We start from the raw sequence: 26003 nt of genomic DNA, 5'->3' as shown, positions 1-26003 counted from the left end.
GCCAAATTTATCATACCTTCGATTACCGAAGACGAGGAGCACGAAAATCCCGAGACTAACTGGTTATACGTTACCGTTCCTTACGAGTGTTTGCAACAAAAATGCAGAACTGGCACCCAAACGAGCAACGACACGATGCTAGAAAACAACGCAAGGTCGATGACTATCGGGCAGAGCGCCAATCGAGTTTGGCAGCTGTTAGAAGAATCCACCAAGCTTTCTCTTCGTATTTTCGCCCGTGTGTCTCTACCGAATGATGGAATTTAGATTAGTAGTTCTTAAACGACGACAAAAAGGTTTACGATGTACGGTTTGCGACTGATCGATTCTCTGATATCGCTAATACGATAACGATACAATATTTTCTAATGATATATAGGATTCAGCAAGAATAATCAAAACTTCGGATCGGTGTGCGCGACTTAATCCGTCCGAGAAGGGAGGAGACAGTGACGATCGTAGGAAACGTAAATGTATAAGAAACGCGTGTGTCGAAACTGAGAATCGGCAAATTGCCAGGACTGTGATCGAACGTGGATGCACGTTTCTTGTCGGCGCAATCGTATTACCGTCTCAAACTTGATTAATAGTCCGTCGCGGCATACTAGCGATAACGTCGAGAAAAGGATGGCATAGTTAACATCATGGTCACGTACGTACCTGTTTGCATAGCAAAATAATACCGTGTTACCACAAACTACTCGCGCCCGGCGAAGCTTGCTACGCGAATTCCCGTTACGCTTTTTCATTTTCTTCCTTCGCCTTGCTGCCTGCCAGCTTGTCCAACCGGCTGTTTGTTTCCATCTTCGTCCTCGTTTCCGTTTCTTTTCCTCTTCCTATTGGGAACTACGAGTCAGGAAATTTGTTCCACTTTGAGGAGTATATCAACACGCGTCGCGGAACAAGCGGAGAACAGCGCAGAAATCCGAACTGATTCTAATAACTGAAAGCGATTTGTCTTACCGCGTTGAGAGCGATTCTACGTCGATTCGAACAGCTTAAGGGGCGTTAAAATGCTAGCGTAGATAAGTTGATCGATCGGAGGCGATGAATAATCCTGGAACGTAAAAAAGGAACGTTGTTTGCAGAGCGAAGGATAGAGCGATTTTAATATGAAATCCTACTTCGCGCGAATTAAAGGAAAGCTGGTTTGCCGACGCGCGGTTTAAAAAAGAATTGGGTCGATCGTTTTATCCTTTTCGCATCTCTGTATAAATAGATTATAAATACTTTCGCATTATGGGACCGTAGCTGTGTACGTATGTCGTTAGAAAATTAAAATATCGACGAACGTTTAATAAATTCCAGCAAATCGGATTATCAAGAACGTTTATTCGCACTCCAAACTGCGTTATTCGTCGCGTATACGCCACGTGAAATTTATTGCCAGTGCGGTTAACGTATTCTTGTGGAAGTAAAATATTTTTGCGCCTTCCTAAAAGCTCGTTCTTCGATGGTACGGAGATAGATAGGCAGGACTCGACGAAGGTTAATAAGAGCGCATTTGGTTGGAGAGTTCCTTGGCTATATAGAATTTGTCGGTGCTTGTTCGCCACCGTTTCGGCGAATACGACGTCGTAGTTCTCGCGGTACAGCTTTTCCGCTTTCGTTTTATTCCTTCGGAGGGAAATAAGCGATCGATCGGTATCTTTTGTCGGGACAAAAGTTTTGCGAATCGGAGAAGAAGCTGACTCCATAAAATGGTATAAACGTTGGATTCGTTCGAAACTCGTCGAACCGAAGAAATTGGTATAGCGGTAATCTCGTCCAAACTGCCAATTCTACGATCGTTTGATCGATCGAGGATTAAAAGAGAACAGGAAATCGAAACACTTCCAATAAGATCGATGCGCTTTGTACCGCTGAAATTTCGATTATTCCGATCATAGAGATCGAATAGAACGAAGTTATTACGTAATAAATCACGAGCTTCGGATCCTGGCAAGTTTTTGTTTTTTTTGTTTCTTTTTTAAATTAATCTAACGTCCGTTTCCGCAACGTTCAAACTTTCTGAGAACGTTGCCGTGGATTTATCGGGTATTAAATTTTGCGCCGAGTCGAGAATTCCGCGATAAATTGGCCGGTTCGCGGCGATCTTATTTGGTATCCCTAAAGTGGCCTAAAAGACGAGACAAGCCGGTTAGACCAGATGAGAATTTCTTAAAAAGCGTTCCAGTTTCCGCGCGATATTTATCGCGATATAAAGCACGCGAGTTTCGGGGCGAGATCGAGCAGCAACTTTAGTCTCGAACCGAGTATGTGCTTCTTACGCTGCTGCAACTTTCGCCCTCACCCCGACCAGTTCGCCTTTCTTTTTTCTTCTCCTCGGGTTATTCTCTTTTGCTAAGACTTTGCTCTTGGCCAGAAGCGTCTATCGCGAAAATTTTCCTCGGTGAAAGGAAGGAATACCACTTTTCGACGAGATCTTGATTTATGTTAAAATTACGAAACTTCGGATAGAGTTGTTTTCGTTCGTGTACTACGTATTTCGTTCGGAAAAGCTTCGGATTACCCCGCATTTCGCTAGTTTGATAATACTCTTAAATCGACTGTACGATTTACTCCGTTCAAAGTATGTACAACGGTTAGAAACTTGGTTAAGCTACCCGGGCGGCGAGGACGACAGACCTTCGCGAAACTCGCATTGATAAATTTATAAGTATACTTGGAAACGAAGAAAATACGTCGATTCGGATGATTTTTACTTTGACCGAAAATATTCATTTTCAAACGACTTACGCCTATCCGTTTATCTTGAAACGACGTTTGTTACGTAGTGATAAAATTTGGAAATTTTCATTCGTCCAAGATAACCGTTCGATAATGATACGCAAAGATTACGAGAAAGATAACGAAATAACGACTGTTTTAGCGATCGTTCAGCCAACGGTGAAAAGAAAAAGACGGTCTTCGATCGGCTGGCAAAGGGAGCTGGCAGGCTCGTACCGTACCGAAGCGTTCTTTGCGTTGTATTAATTTTAAAATTCTTGCGAAATCCCGGTCCCTTCTCCCGGTTCTTATATAAAAAATGATATTTAAAAACGCGCTTCTTCGCCGGTTAGACGAGAATTTCAAACATTAGCGAGAAAAATACTTCGCTTAACTTAATACGTAATCTACGCGGTCCGATAGAAAGCGACCAGGGAGACGGTGCTGGCGGAATACAAAGTCAATTTCGTTAACGTTGACCGTGGCAGAATGTTAAGTTACAATTACGAACAAGATTACGACGCGCATTGGTTGCCGTGCACCTTCAGCCTTTGTCTCGTAGGCAATTTTCTTCTTCGAAATTTCTATTTCGTTTCCACGCGTAGAAATCTTTCGTGCCATGTTCCGTTTTCAAGAAACCTGATTATACGAGTACGACATACGGTTTACGCTCTTAATTTCAAACATTTTTCTTCTAAACGGTAGATTTACGTACGACGGAACTAGGATGTGAGAGAATTCGACTATTACTTTTTACGTGTGTATACGTAATACGGTATTTCGAACGAGTTTCTCGAAATCTGCCACGATTTTCACGTAATAACGAGACTATGAACGCTTTCAAGTCGATGTTAGTTGTAGCCTCTTTCTATTTTATATAAAAGCGACTATATCGAGACGAATTTAAGGAATTTAACGAATTTAACGTATTCTACGTATTCTTATACTCTAGAGGTGTACGCGTGATTAGTTGATAAATGATGTAAGAAGGAAATAATGTCGCGATTATAAATTTGCGAGCCTGATAGAGGGAACGGAGGGTCGAAATTACAGAGAAATTGTTCGAATATACGCAAGATGTCGGATATACAGGAAAATTCGCATAGCGCATTTACTCGAGGGGAAAAGAAACAACAGAGAGGAAAGTTCTACGCTTGGTAAGCTCCAACTTCGCGTAAGGCCTTAGTTTTATCAAGTTAGGTGCATCGCCGCGCACAGAAAATGCAATTGCATCTCTCTTTTAAAATGGGATTATACAATTTTCATCTTGTTAAGCTGCTGAACTTTTTCTTCCGTTCTTCTGCTCTGTCCTGAATTGTGAAAAAAATCTGTGAAAAAGACATAGATACGTATACGTATATGTATATCGCGATGCTCTACGTTTAAATTGTTAATTGAAGATATATTACGAATCGATGATTTACCCACCTTGTACTTGTCGTTGCGCTTTGTTGTTGCAAAAAGAAACGAGCTTACCTATTCCACTCGCACGCGTAATAAATCCTGTAAAATCGCAAAGTTTCGATTTTGACACGGAATAAAATTGACATATTACGCGTGTCGGGAAATAATCGAGAGGGAAAACGCCTCGCAAGAGACAATTATTCAAAGAGCAGCGCGTATCGGATGGTATCGTTTCTGCTTCGTACATTGTTCGATCGATTCGATAAATTTTCGTGCTATCGAAGCAAAACTGTTTTGATATATTCTTGTTATTAAATTCTAACATTTTCATGTCGGAATTACAAGTTGACTGAAATTTTTGAACCGAATGCGGAGCGATATCGTGTCAGCCAGTCGAGCTGTAATTCTGTCAAATACGTCGCGCTAATGTATGCAATTGCTTTTCGGTGTTGAATTCGATTCATATAGCCATTTATTTCGTTATTTTACATATTTAGCATCGTGGCGAGGGAAATATTTAGCGTAACGTTTCATACACCATCGGGTCTTATATATATTTTCAACGTAACGGGAGAAAGAGAAAGAAATAATCCGTTTCAATACTCGTGAAACATCTTGCACGCGCGTTTAGGTGATTCGTTCGCTTCGTGTATAAAAAGTTTTCTCCTTGTACTTGACACTGTACAAGAGACGATATAATATTCTAACTTGATGTAACATTCTGTCTTCTGTCTGTTGTAAATCGCGCTTTAAATACCCTTCGAGCATCGATTAGAAGCACCCTACCTACCCTTCTACCAAAGTTGGAATTTAAAGCAACGACGAATAGGGCAAGAATTTATGTAGACCCGTAGGTTATCCGATGGGAATCGAATAAAAGTGTACGGAATAATTTCACTGTTGGCCCTAGTTCTTTCGTTCAAAAAATATTCATGCTTCTTACTTGCATTCAAAGACTATATCCATAAAAAACGTTAAGAAGAAAGCTTTTCTTTTAGCCGCGTTTTACGTAATACTTTTCACAATCGTTTCTATCGTAACGGAGAATAGCCATATTTCATTCCTCTCTTTCTTTCCTTTATTCCGATATTCGCGTGCACTTTTTTGCGTTATTAGCGACTATGCTATATCAGCGGCATACGATTATCCTATTTTACGCGTAATACACGACCTACTTTTAATTAAACGATAGCGTACGTACGATAGAGTAACGTACTCGAAGAATCGAACAAATTCAACGAGAATTCGGTAAAATATCGCGCGATGCGTGTTCAACGTTGCCATTATATACGTATCGTGTTCCACAGGCATATTTCGGACATTTCGCTGCGATATGCCCGGCAAAGGCTCCAATATCGAACGTATTCTAGATACGTAATTGGATTTCTTTGGCCGACAAGAAACGCGAACGAATCGAACGTCGACGTAACTTATTTTGACGCCGATTAAAATGATTTTTTCGGTGAAAGTACGTACCTTTGACGGTAACGTTATCGTCGGCGATATAACAGCGAGTCTGAATTTTTCCACATTGTATTTCTTGATTCGGTCGTGGATTTCGAAAACCTCCTAAAATAGAATTTATAAATAGAGTTATAAAATTTTAGAACAGAAGGTATATAAGTGTATATATATATATATATGTTTTAGCCTTTTAAGCGCCAACTAATTTTACAGGTACGGGAGTCTTTCGCTTTCTTCGACGCCTCGATGCGTCCGTCGCGACGGAACGAAAAACGAAGAAAAAGGATCGAAATATCTTCTTTTGTTCTTTCGAGAATTACCGCTTTTTTTACTTTTACCGAATCTTTTAACGCTAGTGCGCTTTTACAAAAATTCGTTGGTTCGTTTTTCGAATAAACTTCGAAGCTCGCAATACGGCACAAGCTTCGGTAGCGAAAACTGCGGAAAACTGCGATCGGCTTTGAACGATAATCGCGAATCTCGTCGGTCGACGAGCGATCGTTTATAGGTACGCGATACGCGTTTATGCAAATTTATATTTTTACGAACACGACCGAAGAAATGAAATATAAATGGGAAGTTTCGTTTCCTAAATGTTACAACGAGTATCTTACCGTGGAAATTTTGTGTGTTTTTGTCGTACAGGTATCGCGTCTATTCGCTGGATTTTCCTTTTTGCACGCTTAAATTCGATATCGGGATTTGAGAAAAACGTGAAACAACAAGGTTCTGGAGATGCTACGCGTATCTATACACAACGATTAGCTCCTTTTAAAGACCATTTGCATAAGAAATTTATACTTTTCATAGTAGAAACGCAAACAGCCTTCTCGCGGTATCTAATGGAATGCAAATCGATTTGCAAGTGCCGTAACTATCCTTTTAGTGTAAATAGTTTAAAATACTTTCCTACTGCTTATATCCGCCATCATGGAGCATCTGTAAATGTTCCACTGCTCATAAATACTCTATTTTCTTCTCACCTTCGGCGGTACCAGGTTGGTTCTGTTTAATATCGCTGTTCTTAGATCGGTGCAATAAATTCTGTTTGCTATCCTAACTTTTGTGTCCTATTATCGTATACTATTTATAGACGTTAGCGACCTTAAATCAAAGCGTATAAATGATGAAACAAACGATAAGCAATTTTAGATAGTATTACGGCTTTCTATACTTTTATTAGGACGTATATTGGAACGAGATTAGCCGTGTAATTCTTCAAATATAATATAGCCACTTTATTCGATTATTTTCGAAAAGGTGATTGCAAGTTGCGAGACAGCTATATCGACAAGTTACACCGTAAGCAATTAAGTTAAATCGGTTCTTTAATATCGTACGAGAAAGTTTCTTGCGGTTCCTTAATGGCGATTCTTTAATGTCCTAAGCTGAAAATGTACAAAATGTGCGAGAGTAATACGTGGTTGATATTATTAAATTCGACGAACAAAATAAAACGTGGAAGAACAGTTTTCCGCGTTTCTCAAAAACTAATGCTTTCGACGATATTGATTTCGATATTGGACGAATTTCATTCGAATTTACTTGCGCGTGTAATTTCGTAAATTCCATCGATCGAATCAACGCTAATTACATTCAGCGATAGCTAAGAAAACTGGTTCGAACGTCATCCGAATGATTCAAAACGGTTCAAACAATTGTGAACAATACTCGCGCGATCTCTGTAACGCACCGGATATCTACTTTCAAGATTCAGGAAGAAAATTTATATTCCGTAGGTTGTATCGTATTATCGATCGATTATTATCGTCGCTTCAATTCCGTCGCCGGTGCGCTTCTCTCTCTTCCTCTCTCCCTCTCTTTAATAAGCACTCTCTGTCGTTACTTGGACAGTCTGCGACACAGAGAGCGTGCTATCGAGGAAAAAGTGGACGGTAGAAAAATTCGCTTCTGGTTTACTACAATTTCGCTGCTTTTACGAAGGTCTTATTAACCGATATCGTTTACTTACTAATAGCTATGGCTTTGAAACAAGACCAGCAAAGTTATAACAGCCACTGTACGCTACAGCCTTTGATTCTGTTTCAGTTTCAGTTTCAAATAACTCTGTGAAATCGTTACTTTTACATTCTATATGCTTTTCAGTCTTATTATCTACGATAGAATTACGAAAGTGCAGCTAATAAGTAAATACAGTTAACGATTATAAAATTACTACAAGTATTTGTAGGCTCTACGTTGATTTAATCGAACGCTTTTACGTTTACAAAAGAATTTAATAATATGCCATTTAGTACGAGTTATTGCAATCGCTTCTTTACGGTGCGTGTATTCGTTAAAAAACATATCGTTTAACGCGACTTCCTCGATCTTTTTTTAAAAACAAGAAAATCAAGAAAAGTCGCGGAATTTTTTTTTTTTTTTTAAATTTTATAGTTTTGCAGCCATGTCAGTAACCAATTTCCGGTGATTTATTTACAAGAGAAAGAATATTCGAGCGTTTATGGTACTGTACGCTATATAACAGGTATATAATGCGATTTACGGTGTATCGTGGCAGGTGAAAGAGAAAGTTATTAACAAGTAAAACGAAAGATGCGTTACGAAGCTCGTGAAAAATACGTCTGACAATATTCAAAGAAATTGGTTTATACGACAAGGATGGTATTGCGTAACGCGAGATAAATTTTGTGTCTTTTTATCGCAGGTTACAAGTTCTCGTCAAAAGTGCACAAAGTATGGAGAAGAGACAGCGTTAATGTCGTCGGTATTAAATTCGAGAGGGTGAGTAAAATATTATTCAAATAACGCTTTGCTTCGCTAGCGAGAAAAAAGCGTCTACTCTATACATATGTATGTATTTAAAAAAGGTTTTTAAATACAGGATGGAACGGTAATCGTAGTACGAGCTGGCAAAAGATAAGTCGAAAATATACGATAACATTTTTTTTCAAACGACGCCACGTTCCCGAGAAAATCGAGTTTGAAAATTTATCAGGTACTCTTTAAGTCGGCTAGGTATCGACTGACCATAAGTAAACGATCGGCAAAAGCATATGTATAAATATAGCAATTATACGTACAAACGCGATCATTTTTTTATTATGAAAATGAATCTCCAGTTTTTTCTTATCGATATGACAACAGGAATAAATCAATACACATATATATGTACATATACGTGCATAATTTAAATGACATTATCATATTTTCATCGAAATGCATTACAATTATGTACATATTTTATATGATTGCCCTAAACCGTTCCTCGATGATATCTTTTTCAAGACGTGGCAAATCGATAAATTACCGATTTAGTTGCAAATACTTCAAAGTGCTTACCTCTGTACTTTGCTATACACGAAGAATTCTTTCGTTTAAGCGAACAACTTCGTACTCGTCTGTCTCCTTTAGCCCATATATTTGCCCGTTCTTCTTCTCTAGTTCTACGTTGTTCTTCCGTTTTAAAGAGTATTTACTCGTATTATTCCGATTTCTCTACGAATCACAGATTCCTGTTTTTTTCATCTCCTTGTTTTACTGTTTTTATTTTTTTTCTTTTCTTTTTTCATGCAATAATGCACGTATATTGAACGGAGTGCTTTCGAACGTTTACGATATATTACTTAATTTTATCCTTCGTTTCTCTTACTAAATTCTCAAATTACTTGGCTGAATTTCGTTTCTTCGATTCTTACAGAAACTCTTTTAATAATTTTTTCAATTTATTTCTGTATACACGTAATATCGACGTATCAACTGCGACATCGAGGAACGTTAAATTCGTATGACTTGCCAGGCAGAAGTCTTTTAATTCAATCTACAAAGAATAGGTAGATTTTTTAAATTGGATAAAGTTCCCCTCCCCAAAAAAATGAAAGGGAATTAAACTAAATGTAATCGAATTTTATATATACGCCACAAACTTTCATCGAGTTGCTTCTCAATAAACTTCTAAATCTACTAACAAAAGATTACGTTAAAAAATCGATAATACAAAATTATGCCTTCATCGATAGCAGCCACGCGTAACAAATTTGACAAATTTCGTTAATTCGATGGAATTTCTTGAAATACGTAAATCTTACAGACACGTTACGATTTATTCGTTGATTTACATATGTGACTGGTTGCAGGCATGTACCAAATTCCGTACTTTCCGAAACTGCCGACAATCAGCGTATGTATTCGCGAACACAAGCTAATCTAATTGAAGTGTTTGCACCGGTTCACGTAGACGTGTTTTGCCAACCAAATATCGTCACATTCCAACAGCTTCGAAATTTTGCGCTTGTTCATCGTTCGATTTTTCAGGAAATTCATTTAAAAGCAAGTGAAAATTCATTTGTTAATTCGACTGATATTTCACATAGGTACGTGTAAGAAGAACGACTAACCACCGGAGAACATGTACAATTTTTAGCAATTAATCCGCGTGTGTCACGAAATATTTTGTATCTCCGAGCCTCGTTGATGTATTAAGTTTAAACGGATAGCATTTATTCGACGTAAGAATATACCGATTAAATTGATATTTGGTTACGATCGATGAGCACAGTAACGTAGAAAAATTTCCATCGATAAGAAAAAAAACAAATTTCTCGACTAATTTCGCTCTTCGAGCTCTCAAAGCATTTTCATTGTATTATAAACTGTACTTGTAAACGCAATAACTTGCCATCTCCCGGTCATTAAACTCGTCAAAACCTGACTTAACTGCTTTTTAATAAAGAAAAAAAAACGATCGAGAATATCGTCTTGCTAAATTAAATAAATTAATAAATATCCTCTGTCGTAATTCAAATCATACGTCGTACGTAAACTTTTACATACGAAATACACGTACTTTCCATGCATAATACAGACAAAAATAAAATTTACATGTATCGCGCATTTTGATAAGCCGATATTAAACGATAAATTTGCATTCCGTGTTAAATTAATCCGAATAATGCACAAGGTATGCCATCGATAATTATTCTGAATTTATCCGTATAAAGTTAAATTGGAAATACGGAGTACACCTTCATGACCCACAGGTAAAATGTTAACGAATGGAAAAATATGAACTATCGCGTAATAAAAATTCATACGTTAAATTTTAAATGCAGCAACATCGACTTATCGGTGGATTAACAAATAAGTATGTAACGTTGAATTTATCTCCTTCTTTTTTCCTTTTTTCTTTTTATTCTACATTTTAATTCGCTCGTACCTTTTAGGATTATTAATGGCCACTTTACGCTATCTATCGGTGTAGAATTAAGGTTTATCTTTGTTTTACGAAATTATGAGAAAAATAATACGGCGTAACGAAGTTAAAATAATTTTGATATCACGTTGCACTCTCTCTGCTCGTTCAGATCGAGTCTAAATGTTGCCACGCGTGGTAATTTTTTTCGTTCCTCGTAACATCATAAAGTTAAGAGACTTTCTCTTTTTTTTTTTTTTTGGACGATATAAACTAAGCTAAACTTAATTTTGTTTCCAAAATGCTGCTATTAAAAAAAAAAAAAACAATAATATCTCGATATTCTTGTATAAACATAATTCTGTTGTTTTCGATTTATTACATTTTTACAGAGTCGCAGAGTTTAAATGTTCGAGATTATGTGCGAAATATAAACTGTCAAATACATTCGATAAAACAATATTATTTCGATGATATTATCGCGTTATACGGTATTTCTCCCTCGCTATCAATATTTCAAGATCTTTTGTAAAATTCAAGTAAAAAGTAGAATACGAGTAAAATGTTTTTATTCGCAAGATATTAACGTGATATTACGCGATGTTAATTATAGAGTCGTTTATATAGTTCTGAGAATTCTATCGTTAATTCTAATAACTAAATGCGGGCAAAGCTTAAAAATGTTATGTAACCGTCGAACGAACGTTTACTCAAATTATATGTTTTATTACGCACATATTTATACACGCACATATAATGGACAAAAAGTAGTAATAAAGGGTTAGTAAATAGCAAATAATTTGCCAAATTATCGCGTCTAAAAGGATGACTCGAAACGCTAGAAAAATTTACGTACTTTTGAAACGAAGATACAACGAACCGCTATTTAATTTTTTTTTTGTCTTCGTAGAACACCACATGCAAACATAGTTAGCGTAAGTACATGTGCATAAAACTGTACATTAAACAAAGAAGCGAGTTTTGCGCCAAAGGTAGAAACGGACGAATGCGTAATAAGCTTCTAAATTATTTAATGGAATTAATAAAACGAGCAAGTATCGCGTTGGAATGTGTTTCAAATATATATAAATCTAATAGCTACGAATGGCAAATTAAGGGGAAAATGGAACATTTTCTCAAAATATTTGATTACGTTGCAATTTCAGTGTCCATTCTCCGTTCCCTCGATTACCTCGCCTAATTCATCGTGATCTAAATTAGTGGAAAACCATTTTGTACCGCTCGTTTCATTTCGTGTCGCTTTGTACAAGTACTCGGTAAAATGCCTCTATAAAACGAAGGAACGCAAACAACGTTTCGTTAGCCGAAAAGGAGAATAGAAAGGACGATATAACGGAATCTAGTTCGTTATACATATGTAAAACGTTTACCCGCCTTCTATTCATCCATCAAAGAGGCTGTTCGGCCTTTACGTTGCCACTATAACGCCCTATAACATTATACGGAAGACTAATTGAGCTGGTTAAACTTCTCTCCTGTACAAAAGAGATTCGTAAAAACGTAATTGGTTAACGAAGTATGTAACTCGTTTTGCAGCTAAAACATTACTTAAACGCTTCCGTTTTCGCGTCCAAAGGTTTTTGCGAACGATCGACCAGTTAAAACGAAGAACAGCTCGACCTTTGAACGTATTTAAAGATAATTTCAGAGCGGAGAAATCTTTTAAAAGATAAAAATCATGTAAATCACGACGCAACCGAAACCGTTTCGTACGTATTATTTACTCGTGCTCCTCGAAAACGAGCGTTTTATCCGATAGAAACGATGTGCGATATCCGTAAAAAAGTCTCGGGTCCGTATGTGCGAAATTCTGATCGCTGTGTACAATATCAAATGGTGTTACACGATGCGAATCAACTCGAAACACGCGTGCAAGTATATCTAGGAGGCGTAGTAATAGGAAATGAAATTTTTATATTTGCAGTCATGATGCGATATTCTTTCGACGATTATCCACCGAGAGATTCGAGCAAACGAGTATCGAGTACTTTCTGCGATAGTATTTAGCATCTCTCTGATATTATTCAAAGCGTCTTGTCGCGTATGTTTTGTACGACGCGTAGCGTTCGACTTACGATACAATATATGAAAATAAGAAAACATAAATGTTTCCTTCGAACCTTCCAGCCCTTGTCTCGTTAACTGGTATATTCTTCTTCTACAAACTTCTTGCTCTGACGCAGATTTCCTTTTTTTTTTTTTTTTTAATTATACGCGGTTACGTATTTCGAAGCAGCGATACGACACGGAGAAAACGGAGAACAATTAGAGCGCAGATCGAGTTTCCTAATACTCGCACACGAGTGTGGTACTGTGGTCGAATTGACACGCGCCAAAGCGGTTTATCAGGCGGGCAAAAGCGGTTTATCAGACGAACAAAACGTCGCTGTCTAAATTGACGATCCGTCGCGTATATTACGCGCGTATTTCTGGAAATCAAACTGCCATTGACGTACAGTTGACAACAAGTTATTGAAATTGAAAAAACGAGGGAAATATCTTTCTCGTGGTCGCGGAAAAACATATTTCGCGATACGAAGAAATACCTTTGTCGGAATTCGTTTTCTATTTATATCGCGGTATCGCTTTGGCCATGGCAGCGTATCGCCCAAATCGTTGGAACTTTGTACGTACATCGGCTGTAAAAGATAGAAGATTTCCATAGAGTGGAAAGAATCGAGTGGATTAATTTTTCTTGCAAATGAAATCTCTTCGTGTTCTACGAGCTGTTAAAAACATTATGGATTACTCGTGAACAACGCACACACGTGATATCGATCTCAGGACTTCCTGCTTGGGCGTGGCTCCAGCAATCCTGAACAAAAGGATAATATTCATCGCCTTCTCCTATCGAAACACCGGGCGATACACGTTTTATCATCGGTCACAGTTCGATTTGAGCGAAATTATATTTTATCGCGCTGTTCTTTCCTCCGCGATATTTCACCCCGTTCGGACGTTCCATATGATCCTTTAAAAATCTAATTTCGCCACTCGTCCGTGTAGCGTTATTTCCTTTTTTAACTTTATACGCTATGCCTAATAACGAGAACGCTTGTGTTTTACTTAAACAGAATCTTTTTCCATTTTGCTTACGCTACGTAATAACGTGTAACTTAAGCAACTGAACTGAGAAACTAGAACGAATAAATACGACGGATATTACAAGGAAATATAACGGTTCTACGATTCCATCGTTATGTTACGTGCAATTTAAAAAGTCGATCGATTCGTTGCGTAAGCATTAAAATCACAATACGTAATTAAAAATTGAGGATTTGACTCAAAATATCATTTTCTAGCTCTTGAAGTAAAAGAGAAAAAAAAAATGAAAAAACGTGTACTGTATTTTATTTAACTTTTGACAACGCTCTTCGCGCCGCTTTCCCTATTTGAATGTCTAGCGCACGAACGGTTGCTTTTTGCGGGAAAAATTTGTAGCGCAGTCGGCGGTAACTCTATGCCCATTTAGTTTCCAACTTTTTATTATTCGCAACATCGCCATTCACAGCGAAACTTCGCGAGAGCAATCGCAGATAAAATTAACCGTTTTGCGCATAGTCCGTGTCTATTATGTAATATATCAAACGCGAAACAGAGTGCAGCGGTATGAATTTCAAATTTTCCTTGCGTATTTCGTATTATATCTTCAGTTCTGGCAAAGTCCCGATACTTTCGACGATGCTATGGAGATGGTGGAAATTTCAGAAAAAATGACTAATAATTGTATGACTACGTGCTGTAGCTGTGTCGTAAGTTGTTACCTGTAACACGTTGCTAACTTGTAACGATACATGCTAATATATTCTAACGATAGACGTACGTATATATCTCGACATCGCGTAAAACACGCCTTAGGATCTGCAATTGGTCGCGCGTCTGATAAAATCGTCGATAACGTCGTTATACGATCTGACGATGTAATCGATCTTCGTGGAAATCTATGGTACAGTTGTACAATCCGAACGCCATTACGCTAACTCGGAGATCGTTGTACGTATTTCGACGTTATGGATTTTTAACGGAATTAATAGTATTAATAGAGTAGCAGGTCACATCGAAACAATTAGGTAACGATATAACGAAGGCTTGCGAGTTTTATATTTAAACGGTTGTATAACTGGGTACCGATGCAAGTATTAAATATGATATCCAAATATCATGTAGAGAAAGATATTTCAAGGTATGTCGATTCGTTAACTACGATAGATCGGCCCTTTAGACGCAAATTTTTCCAATTTTTCGTTTCCTCGATTAACAGGTTATTACTGAAAATTACGTAATAGATAATCTTTGTTAAATTTATCTAACCAATATGCTCGTACATGTAATACATATTAAACGTTGTATAACAGCGACGATCATTTAAATATTTTTAATAATACCAGCTAATTTCTGCCAGTTGTTATTTTCCTTTTACCTTTGATAAAATCGATGCAGCTTCGGCTGTGTAACTAATTATCCTTTAAAATAGTGGAAATAGCCTGAAAATACCCAGGGACAGCTATTAAACCGTCAAAGTAGTTTAATGTGCTTCGGAACTCGGTAGCTACATCCCCATTCGTATTACTCGAGCGACTTTGGTAGACAGTTTATCGGTCCAAGTCGCTTTGACAATCAAATCAAATGCAAATCTCGAGAGTTTTGAACGGAACTTCTTCGGTTCTTTCGTAATTCGTGACCCATAAATACGCGTGTTTCGATAATCGATGAAACATAAATTACAAATCCTGTCAATTTCGATTTTAAACGACGGTTGGCGTAAATTTCGAAAACTCTTTGTATCAAAACGCAACAGTAGACACGGATCGCGCGAGAACGCGCGAGAACGCACGAAAGACACGCGTGACTCATCGAGCTTCGACGAAACTCGAGCTTACAAAATATCGAGTTTAGAATCGAATAGCGAATTAAAATCTGATCGAAATTAATCGAGAACGCCTGTTGAAATAAGCGGTTGTTACATCGTTACGAACGAGATAATCGAAAGAATCGATAAATATGTACAACTGAATTTATCGTCGTTATAGAACGCGGTAAAATATCATCGTAGCTATTCGGTTGGAAAACATGTTTTTTTAGCTTTTCGCAATTTTACTTTAAACCCTTTAAATATCGTTCCGCTGACGAAGATACGCCCACGAGCCTGGCCTATTTATTAAGCATAATATCTGTTTGTTATTGAAACGAAGCTTCGGCATGGATTCGCCTTTCACGTAATTTTATTCTGTCTTTTCCGTCTGGAAAGTGGAAAAGTTTCAAAGTAATAAAGATAGGATTCGGTCGAAGAAAATTCAAGCGTTATAGGATTTAGTGGTTTCATTTCGCGGGACAAAAATTTTATATTAAATGACGTTGAACCATCTAGGTAGATGTACGTGACAGGAAGCGAAGATTTTCAACGGGTGCGATTATAGCAAAATGTCTTATTTGTCTGTGGCAAAATTAGGTTTCGCGTCAGGTTCGTGGCAAAAGCGGACCGACCCCTGTGAATGCAGGTACCTACATACGCGTATAACGATAGGCAGGTAGCAGGTGAACGCACGAGTTAATGGAGTTTGATAGTTGATAGGATCGATCATGGGACCTTCGGCGGTAGCGGTGATAACGTGTCCATCGTTAGAGAGCTACACGTTGCACACGTGTTACTTTATATCACGAGCGTATGTACCTTAGGGATGCATTTGGGCATGTGTACGCTAATTTTCTTGGCATATACGTACGTACGTACGATACATAGCTTCCACTTACGTATAGTTCATGAAATTGTATACGCAGTTTGTTCGTTCGCTTTTCCATCGAACGATGATGATCGAACGCGTAACGCTTCTTAAATATCGATAGCGATATAATTTAAAAATAAAATGAATTAATCGAGAGCTTCGCATCCGTCTTAAAACTCACAACGATGGGAACTCGAATACGATAAACTGCGATATATATCTCCTATATTCCCTGTAATTTCTTTCAGTCGCGTCGATTTAACTCGTGCACGCGTAATTTCCGTTCTTTCGTCGAGTATATTGTCGAATAATAAACGAATAACCAAATTAACGAAGTTTCGTGGTATCGATACAGCCCGAAAGTTGGGCGTTGGAAACATATTTCACGGAATATTACGGCAACTATTAGGTTTAGAAATTTCGTCGATCCATCTTTGTTCTTTGTACGTAGAAACTTTGGAGAATTGCACGAAATTATATTTTTATAAACGAAGCCGCTGGACATTCGTGACGTGTCTCCATAGTTGGTTGTATCTTTACAAATTTTCCGCAACGATTATGAGAAAATGGCGTTGTTTCCTTTAAAATGGCATAGGAATAAAACTTGTATCGAACAATGAAAGAATAACGTTAACGACAATTTTGAGAAAAGTCGTATACTTTTTATTTTGATTCGATGGCATGTCGTGCCTCTTGGAGAAAAATGAAAAACGTGCGTTAACGAGATCCGTTTGCGGTATCGCGTGCTTAATGAGTTTCAAAAAGGCGATACAACTGCGGATGCTGTAAAAATGACTTCCGATGCGATTTACGCAGCACGAGTAAATACGACAAAGCTGTGCTACATACATAGCGGTCGACGTTTAAACGTAAGATGTTATACGACGTTTTAAACGGATCTCGCTAGTTGATAAATATTAGAGCACTACCGTACCTCTATATGCACCCTCGAGAACACGATCCGAAAGCGACAAAGTGTTTAGCTGGCAACAAGTTTCGCCCAACAGCAAATCGGAATCGTTTAACTTGGAACGCGTAAACCTACGTACGTAACTACTTGCTTCCTTTCGTGGTTAACTCCGCTCTCTTTCGCAATTTCCGTTAGCTCCCTGTCACTGGGAACGTGAGTACTCGTACACACTGCCGTTCGTTAATATAGCTGGAGCCGTAATGTACGCAGAAGCACGCCAGTGCGAAAGTTAAAAGCACGCGTAAACGTTCTGCCGAACAGGTTGCACGATGTAGGTTACACAGACGGTCCCATCGACCGCCCCACATATTACACGTCTTTCCCTCGTTTTCTCATACCCTCTGTCCGAACTACGGTCAATTGGCTTCCGTCTGTTCAAAGATACGCAGGTACACGTGCACGTTCGACTTCCATATCTACCGCAAATATTCCCTAGAATCCTCTTCCATGGTATCGCGTAATTGGAAATCTATAAAAACGCGTTTCTTCTTCTCCAACTAGTTTCGTTTAACGCGATGCTTCGAAATTTAACTTTTCCTTGTCCGTACGTATATAATCGCAAAGTTTGCTTTCAACTAGTCTCGATACGTTTGTTTCTCGTTTATAATTGTAAGGAAACTCCGAGTGGAAATTTGAAATTACCCGTTAAGATAAAGAAATATCGTATAAAAAATATTTTTCCTATTTCGTTCGACGTTACGACATCGATAAAGCGGTTAAGTACGTCAGCTTATCCGTATTATTTGAATTTTACTTTACTCTATACTCTCTACTCTCTGCTCTCCGCTGTATATCGATAAATCTTATCTCCGTGCATATCCGTTTAACGTATATTGGAATTAATAAAGTCGACCGAACAGAGTTCGGCTGTAATCTACGATAAAGCAAAAGGAAAATTTCTTTTTCGCGTTGCTTTATAAAGTTGCCGCGCGAACTCGATGAGAATACAGGTTAATCCGGAGGAATAATATTAATATCTTCGAAGGTACGCGCAACGAAGAACAGGCGACAGGATTTTTTCCTCCCTACACTTTGACGCTTCGTCGTGCCGACGCTGGAAACATCGTTTCGAGAAAGAAAGGAAAAAGCCGCACCATGACGAGATTTAACCGCGATTTTATAAAAGCTTTCGTTGCCGTTGCGTTGCGAAGCAGAAAGTAAGAGAGAGAGAGAGAGTCGAAGGAAACAGAGGAGAGGCAACTCCTCTGTTAACGCGATACGTTCAACCCCCGGTAAACCACGAAATGAGAAATAAATTTCCGATTTAAAACGTCCAACTGCGAAAAATAATTTAGTCTTTATTCCGATATCTTCGTCTCGGTCCTCTGCTATTTTAATGGATTACGTTGAAACGCTTTTAACGGAAGAAGAATCCTTTTAAACGAACATTTTATACGTACGAGCAGATTTAGTATGTAAACGATCGACGAGAAAGAGATCGAAACCAAAAATTGAAAGCGTTCCTTGCGACAGATCGAACTTCTTTGTAACTTTGATACACTTATGTATATTATACATATACAGTGGCTGAGATATGGTAAAACGCATACAACGTAAACGATGTTCGACCGAACTGAAAGACAGATACTTTGCTATAATTTATCGCAATTCGTTACTTTTCAAGTGTTGTTAATTTTCGGATAACGACTATACATGGAAAATTCATCTGTTTGAGAATTGTTTGAAAAAGTACCTCTACATAGCGAAGATAGGAGAGAATTTAGTACTCCATCGTATCTTTGCCGTGCTTCTTCGTAAGAATGTAAAATTACAACGTTGTTGTACGCGCGAACAAAATTTCCATATCGATGCGTTTTCAATTTGCGCACGCAGATTTATCGGTATATTTTCAATTCGTTTGTATCTTCCATGTCTACGCGAACGTTTATCGTTAATACCGTTATTTAATCAACCAAACTGTAATAATGTACGTTGCTACTAATGCCATGTTTTCACTTTACAATAAATATTCATGCTCTATAAATAGAGTGAATTTTAATAATTATTTAAGGCAATAATTCGGTCAACGCCAGAGTGATGATAAATTTAAAGCAAAAAAAGACACTCAAATAAAAAGTAAATAACTTTTGTCACGAGTTGTACGTAAGCTCGAAAAATAATATACTCGAATAACTAGGAACCTTCAATCTGGTGATCGGAAAGTATAGAAAGCCGAGTGTTCGTGGATTTTCCGGTCGGTTATGTCAGCTTTAAACGCGCTCGATATTGCACCATAATACCTGCGGCGCAAAAACTAGACTCACTGGTCGATGAAAAAGTAAAAAGGTTCAAAAAGTCGAAAAACTGACGGACCTAACTTGAACGAAGGATTTGCAAATTTGCAGTTGTTGTTGATAGAACGACTCGCGAATCGCTCGATTTTTTAAGTACCTATGGGCCATTTATACCTATGTATGTTTTATCAGCGTCATTTTCGTTACGTTATTATAGCTGCAATTTATAGATCTAACTTGGTTGAAAATAATTATCGTAGGAGGATGATACACGATAAAAGTGATATTCCTGTTGGTGATAATTTGATGAATTTCTTCTATTCTAGATCCGTGTATAATCGTATAGAATATTTACATCGATTCCGTAAGAAAGTTAATGATTTTCGTTTCGTTTAAGCTGCGATATGTTTTTCAATTAAGATCATATACGCGCTTTCGTATCGTATCTATTGTAATTTTCATACAAAACCAACCCGGAGGGAAAAGACTATGCGAGAAGTAGTAAAAAAGAATAAATAGATACGTGTTTCGCGTAAATTAATACGAAAAGCTTTTTCAAACTTTCGTAGTTTTTCATTTCGGTCTTGCGCTACGAATTAAAATCGGTATCGCACGCACGACCTAATCGTTAAAACTTGCGTTAAAAAACAACAAGTAAGAAATTAATGACAACGAATAATAACAAGCAGACGTGTTAAACGTTTGGTTTAAAAAAAATTCGAGCTCTCAGTTTTGAGAAAGCTACGGAATAAAACACGCCAGTATTTTATCTGCGATTCGTGATATCGCGCGTAATATTTTATACTCCAAAATGTACGGTAACGTTTCCCGCATATTGGTCAATGATATTTTATCGAATAAGAACAGAACAGGAACATCGGAGTTAATCGTTGCGTTGTGAACACAGCTAACAGCTGTTAATGTAAACGATATCTGACCAATATTTTATTTTCCTCGTTATAATGAAAACTCGGCTGCCGGTATACGGCTTCCGTTTAATTTGCCGATATAAAGACCGACGAATTGAATTGACTCGTTCGTTTGCCAGACAGTTTGTGGATTAATAAGACGAGTTGCTTGCAAGCGCATCGTATTTGATTCGAAGCCACGGAAAATGGATGGATGGCTTGGACGATTTAAAACACACGAGCTCGCCCGAAGTAGACGTATTCGAAATCGTTGGTACCGAAATTTATCGAATCCAATCTAAAATCTTCCAGGCTTTTTAACATTTTTTAATCTTCCACCTGTGTAAAATCGTAATACGCATATAGGATGTGGCAATTTTCTCGTAAAACGGTGCCACCGTATTTTGTAAGTAAGAATTACAAAATAACGTTTACACGTATCTACGATGATTGGCAAAATTCGCGGAAATCTGTTACGTACGTTTGTGACGCGAAATTTTTTGAAATTTCACCGCTACGATGAAATACGACCGCCTAGTGTGATCACGTTGTTGGTAAAATTTGGGAATGACCTGGAAAAGCATAGAAACGACTAGTTATTCGCTGTAAACGTACATTTACTAAAATACTCGTAAATAGCGTATTTACGCGCAATAGCGTTAGTACACGTTTCGCGTCTTGCGTTTTCCGTACTTGTCCGTGTCGCACGCGCGACGTCCTGGTAACGTTTCGAAGCAAAAGCGGTATCAACGCCGAAGCAGCAGCGAGACGTACGATATTTATCGCGCGATCGCCAGATAAAGATCTTGAAAATCTGCGCGGTTACAAAAGAAAGAAACGTATCCCCCAATTAGTCAGCGGCGCTGGAACTTTGTTTCAATAAGAACACGAGCACCACCCTCGAGACTAATAAACCTGAAAAGTTGCAGAACGTTCTCTACCCCCTGGTGGAGTTTTCTCGCGAACGTAAGTACGTTCGCTGTTTTCATAAAATCTGCAGCGAAAAAACAGAGCGTGCTGCAATATCGTACAGCGTGCGAGGTGCAAACGAGATAAACTTCCATCGTGCAAAATGAGCTCAAATGGAATAGCCGGAAATTTCTTTCTGTTCGTTCGCACGTGTCGACTCGCGTGCACGCGATACGCTGCGCAGTTGTATCCTGCGTTCGCTAAGATCGATCTTAATTTATATCATACACGAATTCTTGGATATTTTCATTTTGCCGGTCTCCGCGTTTACCGTGTGAACCGTGATATCGAGGTATCCAAACTGGTTGTTCGTCCATCGTTTGCCGATGTCAGAATCATCCGTGGCGGGTCTACTTCGCTCGCCACCAGAGCTCCGTAGCGAAATTCTCTAAAGTCTAACTATAACGTTCGATGTTCGTACGAGTTTTAACCCGACTTTGTTGTTCCCACGTTGCTTAAAGTCTTCGAGAGTTTCCTAGAAATCTTTACCGATGCAGCAGGTAGCACTGACACGGAGGAAGACGTCTTCGCTTCATTCTCCACGTCGGTAAATCTTATTACTATTTAACTAAACTCATCTAGAACAATTTCTGCGAAACGAATACTATACGGGAAATAATTTTGTATAATTTTCATGTAATCGATGTTTCTTGAGATTTTAACAATTTCGATACTCGATTATACGAATCCTCGTTGCTTTACAAGTCGCACGAACGTATTTAAACTTGGTTAATTTCTCTCTCCTGCTCGTTTAGTTATTTAGTCGCTGCTTTGGAAATGACGTGAAGCTATTTATACTCGATTACCTCTCCCTTTCCCTTTATTTAAATAGATATAAGTAGCATAAATTAAATTACGAGAAGCAATTTCCCTCGAAGTGGTTTCCCGTTAATTATCCGCTCTTGTAAATTAATGCGTTTAATAGCAATCAGAAGGCAATTGCAGGAAGCGCTTATGTGTATGTACGCGTTTCGAGATCGTATCAGAAACAAATTGAGCAACGCGCTGCTTATACGTATACGAAATCTTCGCTCGTAAACTATTGTTCCTCCTTGTACAACAGCACCGTTTCGAAGGTAAACCTAGTTGCTATTGCTTCGTATAAATATAGCTCTCGCGAGAATACGCTGTACCATCTATTACTATCCGGTATTCCTAACAAGTAGAAAGTTTCCGAATTCGGATAACTTAAGATATTTTTAACATAGAACGGTGGTCGTTTCGACCAAAATCCTCCATTGCAAAGCGAGTGGGAACCAGACAGGCAAAACGTGACACAGGTTCGGTACGACACGGTACAGAGCAACATCGATAACCAGAGTGAACTACGTATTTAGAAATGTTTAAGCGACGCGGCATTTAATTTCGTCGCGTGGAAGTATAATCGACTCGAGCGTTATCGTTTAACAAAAGGAAAGTCTTTTCTGCAAGTAAAGGAAAAAGGTAAAATCAAACGGGTGAAAGATAAACGGATCTTTGATTTTCGAGTACACAGCTGGTTTATCGAACAGCATTGTAAGGTTGTCGACGTGCGCCTATACGCGGATCGATCGAAAGACGAATGCTCGAGCGATCAAAGCGCGAGTAGATATAGTACGCGCGGAAGAAAAGAAACCAGGAACTTCGTAAAACTCGGAAAGAGTCGCCTCATAAAGAATCACAAATTAAAAGCAGTCGCGCCTTTTCTTTAGCAATTTCCTTTAACTTCCATTTCGACGTAACGATCGTACGAAACTGCCAACTACTTTGCTACGCATACGATGATTTTGAATCGCAAATATTTTTTCCACTTGCCGGAACCTTTTAAACGGAATACGATCGCTTTGATCGCGCATAGTATAGATTTGTCAATTCGACAAAGATCAGTTGCATCTATCGAAGCGTGGAACTGAGAAAATTTGATAGCAAAGATTTGCTGTGTGAAACTAGCGCGATGATACTTGCGACTGTGAAAAGGTCTGCGAAAAATCTACAAAGTATTAACGTTTTCTAAAGCAAAGCGTTAAATAATTCGACAAACAATTTTAACGACAAGGATGTTCGCTACATTCGAAAATACGATTCTCGGCTGAAAGGATACGTAATTCCACGGTTTTCAAGTTTAAAGAGCATAAAAGGTAAATAAAATCGCGAAACTTCATTTTTTCAAAAAGAGCAGATGGTACTTACGGTTGACTTTAAGAAAGTCGTAACTTTCCGACCCTATAAAAATCACATCCCTAACCACCGACATGGGCACACGCGAAATTGCATTCCTAATCTTCTTTTCCTCCCTTCTGCCGCTTTTTGCTTCTGTGAAATTACCGCGGATCCGCGTTAAACCGGACGGTCGTTACGTAGCGTTCAAGGTCGTCTTTAGCATTTCCAGTCGACCGCTTGGCAAAGTGCGAACAAACAAGCAGAATTTCGATGGAGACGCGTAATCGCGATTTCTTCGACTGCCGATTCGTTTCTGCGACTATTACAAAGACGACGAATTTCGTCGTCGAGCAAACTACCGCGAACGACCACTTTTAAAGAGATTACGTTGAAACTTCGAACGATTTGCAAGTTTAAGCGGAACTTACCATTTTTTTTTTTTTTTATTAGACTCGTACCGTTTTACCTTTATATCGTGTAAGGATATTTAAAAAGTAGCAAGGTAGATACGCAACATTTTTCGAATAAACGAAATTGTCGGCCGTAGTTGGTGGAACATTTTTCAAAGTCGCGCGTTAAGTGGAGAAATAGAAAGAAAAATGGGCAGAAAGAACGCGCGCGTCTGGGAAAGGTACTCGTGCCGTAACGGTTGACGTTTAATCCAGAAAGAAGGACGAAACAGAAATTAACATTGTTCCTCCGAGAGTCGTTGGATTCGCCGCAGTATTCCGTTGACGACAGTTCGTAGCTATCTCTGCAACGAGTGGCTGCGCTTTCTGGAAGTTCCTTTCGGCATTGCCCGAATATACCAGCGAATCCTTTGTGCGACAATCACGCGCGCGCAGTTTTGACCAGAAACGAATCCTCTTGTCGATAAAGAAACGACGAAACAACGGCGAAGATAATTTAATTGATATCGATACGTATTGGACTTATTGGAGTAATGCAGCTACGATATTGTACGCGCTACGCAACGCGCAGACGATAACGCTTTGTCTCGTTATACCGTGCGAAATGTCGAGATTTAAATACATTAGAAACGTCAAATAGGTATATCGGTGTATTAATTAACTAATATCTAGCACGATTGTTGTATATTATATTAATTGAAATTTAGAAACGATAAATTGCTTAAATAATTCGATGGAAAAAATTAGCGCGATGGTTTACGTAACCTTATAATTTCGTCAGTTATGCGAAACGATTTGCCTCTGCCCCGTTACGCGACAAGAATATCGTCGTTTTCCAGTCGTATCTTCGTATCGCCTGTACAATATTTTGGCGAGTTTTAGCTATATAGCCTATTATTTGTCATCTTACTGTCGGATATATCTAGAAAATTACGTTAACTCGTATCTTCTAGGAATAAATTTATTCGAACGTACGTTTCTCTAGCTTCACCCTCCGCTTTCTTCCTCTCGTCTTTACTTAACAGTATCTTCTATCTTTTAGCGGTTTAATAGTACGTTTAAATTACCCAGAGATTCTCTTTTTCTGATTTCCAGGCCAACTAAGGGACGTGGTGGTTCTTAAAATACAAGAAAGACACGGAAAAGAATAGGAGAAAGACGAAAGCTGATCCTAGTGATCCTGTTAAGTAGAGGTCAATGGAGCCGTCTTGATGCAGGCTGCAAAACTACGTGGGGATTACCCATCGTGGTCGTCGGGCTGATTTCAACGGTGAACAGTGGCGATTCCACCCGTGGCCGTGGGTGGAAGAGCCGTTTTCATCACCGTCAACGACGAATAGTACAGCCACTTCCGCTTCCTCCACCCCACGTGGCCGAATCATTACCTGATAAGGTTGGTCCGAAGATATAATCGCGTTTTGAAACGATTCTTCAAGGTACATCTTCCGTCTAAGCAACGTCTTAATCGTTAACAAGTGCTACTAAAAAGTAGAGATACGGATCGAGTTTTGAAGAAATCGGAAGAACACGCTGATATATTCTACATTGCTCCTTTATACTTACGGTTCCAACGATACAGGTGCATTTTAGCCGAGAATTAAGCCGAGAGCTAATGGTACACTGAAAATCTAATACCTCGTCTTACATCGCGCTTTAAATGTTGCGAGTGCTCCTTCTGCCAAACCAACGTATAATTCCGACTCTTTACACACTTTCGCACGCATATTTCTTAGACAATTTTCCAACGTAGCTTCCTTCGTCCGTTCCTTTATGATATTTCCTTCTCGCATCGTTTCTCTCTTTTCATCCGAGTCTCTGTTTCGTAGTGAGACAATGCGACGTGTACAGGATATAGCGTTTCCTTCTTCGGCAGGCAAGATATAAATTTTGCTATACGAAG

The 26003-nt window shown here is 38.6% G+C and overlaps 1 protein-coding gene across 4 annotated transcripts in view; it reads left to right on the top strand.

The window, feature by feature from the left end:
* The window catches only part of LOC138182023 (1-phosphatidylinositol 4,5-bisphosphate phosphodiesterase epsilon-1), a 125155-nt gene that overhangs the window by 58217 nt on the left and 40935 nt on the right, over positions 1–26003 (top strand). For 3 of the 4 annotated variants that reach the window (XM_069117491.1, XM_069117488.1, XM_069117490.1), the window contains exons 3-4: positions 8246–8322; positions 25199–25539. The gene's annotated coding sequence lies outside the window, so the exon portion shown is untranslated. The remainder of the gene's footprint in view (positions 1–8245; positions 8323–25198; positions 25540–26003) is intronic. The other variant, XM_069117489.1, reaches the window with a different exon arrangement.

This window comes from Bombus flavifrons, chromosome 7 (genome assembly GCF_040668555.2).
Source record: "Bombus flavifrons isolate JBK064 chromosome 7, iyBomFlav1_principal, whole genome shotgun sequence".
Taxonomy (NCBI): domain Eukaryota; kingdom Metazoa; phylum Arthropoda; class Insecta; order Hymenoptera; family Apidae; genus Bombus; species Bombus flavifrons.
The sequence above is the reverse complement of the archived record's forward strand: the minus strand, read 5'-3'. Positions and strand labels throughout refer to the sequence as shown.